Below are 3,045 nucleotides of genomic sequence, written 5' to 3' on the forward strand. Positions count from 1 at the left end.
GTGCCTGGCCCTGGTGTTGCCCGTCTGGGCGGCGAACTGTGAGTACTCGCCGGCGTCCTGCCTTCCCCCTGCCCAGCGCGCTCGGGGTGGCTGGGTCTTCTCCTGCAGACCCCCCCGCTTTCCAGAAAGTTTCCCCGGGTCCTCGCGGCCACGGTCGCCCGGCCCGAGGGAGCAGCGTGCGCCGGGCGGGCCGGGCCGTGGTGGGGCAGGGTCAGGCTTGCCCCGCCGCGAGGACGGGTGGCCTCCAGGACGGATGCCAGAACCTGGGTGACCGGGTGGCAGTGACGGAACCCGACTACCTGCCCGTGGCCCCCCAGCAGCTGAAGGTCCGCGGTCCGGGGACGAGGATGAGCAGATGGCCGCCTGAGGAGGGCAGGAAGGGCGGCCCTCGGCGGCGGCTCTCCTGTGTCCAAGCGCCCCCCCCCCCCAGCCCGCACCCCTGTCCGGCCACCCACCTCCCTTTCGCAACGCCTGGACTTTGACCTGGCCTTGCTGGCGTCACGGGGACCAGCTGTTTTAGGCGGGATGGCGGAGGCTTGCGTTGTCACTTGCTAGCCTGGAGATCACAAGGCGTGTTCGATACCGGACCGTGTTTCTCAGATCGTTTTGCCCCGGGGATGTTGGACACTGCGTGCCACTGACCTAGGCGGTGGCATGAGATTCCTTGTGCTTTTTGCTTCTCCAGTTCCTTGTGTCCTTATGCCCGCATTCAAGACAGGATAAGGAGTTTGCTTTTGCCAGTTCATGTGTTTGTTTTGGTTGAGTTAAAATGCTTTCTTGGGCGATGTTTGATTCTCAGGAATTGGAACAGGAGAGAGAACTCCGAAGAACAAATAATTTTTAGGCCGCCTAGGGCTCCAAGTAAACTCTTTCAAGATGGGAACTTCAGGAAAATCATAAGGCAGTTCACCAACATTCTGCCAGTTTCTGTTAGTTAGTGATCAGGATGGAGGGGGTATTTTTAAAACTCTCATTTACAAGCTGAAGCATTGTATGTTGATTTTATATTAAAGAGCTACAGTTGCAAAACTTTGACATTCAAAACCCTGTCATTAAGCCGATATAGTGCGTTAGAACAATGAAATATTTGAGCCGGGCTCGGTGGCTCAGCCTGTCATCCCGCGCCTTTGGGAGGCTGAGGTGAGTGGGTGGCCTGAGCCCGCGCGTTCGAGACCCGCCTGGGCAGGGAGACCTCATCTCTACAATAAATCAAAAAATCAGCCGGGCCTGGTGGCGCATGCCTGTAATTCCGGCTACTTGGAAGGCTGAGGCGGAAGGATTGCCGGATCCCAGCAGGTGGAGGCTGCGGTGGCCGGGAGCGGCCGCTGCACTCCAGTCTGGGGGACAGAGTGAGACTCCAGCTCAAAAAAAAAAAAAAAGAAATATTTGGTAGCTAGTGTTTTGGAGAGGTGAAGGAGGCGGAGTGGCTTGCCACTTTTAACTGCTTGTCATTTACAGGAATTTTCTAGGCCCTTTCTTTTTGTAGAGATTGTTGTATTTTGAATGACTCTAGGCAGAGTTAAAAGTATGTGTGTCTATGTATGTGTGTTTTGCATATATATGTATATAATATATGGAGAATTCTATTTTTATGTATAAATACTGACTGAATAGATTCATTATTCAAGTATATCACATAAAGAATAATTGGCCCTGTAATGCCTTCACTTACAATTTTTTGGTTGCTTAATTGGATTAAAAATCATCTCTGGTTTACTGATTAGGAAATTTAGATACAGATGGGATGTTTTTACTCAACAAGATTTTATTTTATTTTTTATTTTATTTTTGGGGTTTTTTTTTATGGAATTGGAGTCTCACTCTGTCGCCCAGACTGGAGTGCAGCGGCCGCTCCCAGCCACCGCAGCCTCAACCTGCTGGGCTACGGTGATCCTTCCGCCTCAGCCTTCCAAGTAGCCGGAATTACAGGCATGCCCTACCACGCCTGACTGATTTTTTGATTTATTGTAGAGATGAGGTCTCACCAAGTTGCCCAGGCGGGTCTCGAACCCTCAGGTTCAGGCAATCCACTCACCTCAACCTCCTACAGCACAGGATTACAGGCTGAGCCACCGAGCCCGGCAACAAGATTTTAAATTGGAGATATAATTAGATCTCTAAATCCTTTATTTTATTTTATTTTAATATTTTGTGCTGGAGTCTCACTTTGTCGCCCAGGCTGGAGTGCAGTGGCATGTTCACGGCCACCCCAGCATCGACCTGCTGGGCTCCGACTATCCTTCCACCTCAGCCTTCCGAGGAGACAGAACTACAGGTATATACCCAACTAATTTTTGATTTATTGTAGAGACGAGGTCTCGCCAAGTTGCCCAGGTAGGTCTCGAACCCGTGGGCTCAGGCAATCCACTCGTCTTGGCCTCCCAAAGTGCTGGTATAACAGGCTGAGCCACCAAGCCCGGCCTAAAACCATTTTTTTTCTTTGAGTCTGAGTCTCATTCTGTCGCTCAAGCTGGAGTACCTACGGCCACGCTAGAATTGACCTGCTGGGCTCTAGCAATCCTTCCGCCTCAGCCTTCCAAGTAGCTGGACATACAAGTGTGCGCTACCACGCCCGGCTAATTTTTTTTTTTTTTTTTTTCTATAAAGACAGTCAAATTGCCCAGGCTTTGTTTCGAACCCGCAGGCTCAGGCTCCACTCACCTCAGCCTCCCAAACTGCTGGGGTTACAGGCTGAGCCACTGTGCCTGGCTTAATACTTTATTTATAGTTCATTGTTTAGTCCACAGAAATATAGTTGTTATTTAAAAAAAAGCAGCATCACAACTTTTTAGAAACGAGGCCTTGCTCCGTTGCCAAGACTGGAGTGCATTGACCATTCACAGGCACTATTATAGCATACTTCAGCTTTGTACTCCTGGCCTCAAGTAATCCTTCTGAGTAACTGGGCCTACAGGTGTGTACTACTGTCCAGCTTATAGTTGCTATTTATTTATTTATTTAATTAATGTTTTTGAGTTGGAGTCTCACTCTGTCACCCAGACTGGAGTGCAGTGGCCGCTCCCAGCCACCACAGCCTCGCCCTGC

The 3,045-nt window shown here is 50.5% G+C and overlaps 1 protein-coding gene across 1 annotated transcript in view; it reads left to right on the plus strand.

Moving 5' to 3' along the window:
* Positions 1 to 6: 6 nt before the first annotated feature.
* PROS1 (protein S (alpha)) overlaps positions 7 to 3,045 on the plus strand; it is a 100,377-nt gene continuing 97,338 nt past the window's right edge. The window contains exon 1 of the mRNA XM_008061893.1: positions 7 to 38. The gene's annotated coding sequence lies outside the window, so the exon portion shown is untranslated. The remainder of the gene's footprint in view (positions 39 to 3,045) is intronic.

The sequence above is a fragment of the Carlito syrichta genome, unplaced genomic scaffold (genome assembly GCF_000164805.1).
Source record: "Carlito syrichta isolate Samal-C Ts95f unplaced genomic scaffold, Tarsius_syrichta-2.0.1 Scaffold305637, whole genome shotgun sequence".
NCBI lineage: Eukaryota > Metazoa > Chordata > Mammalia > Primates > Tarsiidae > Carlito > Carlito syrichta.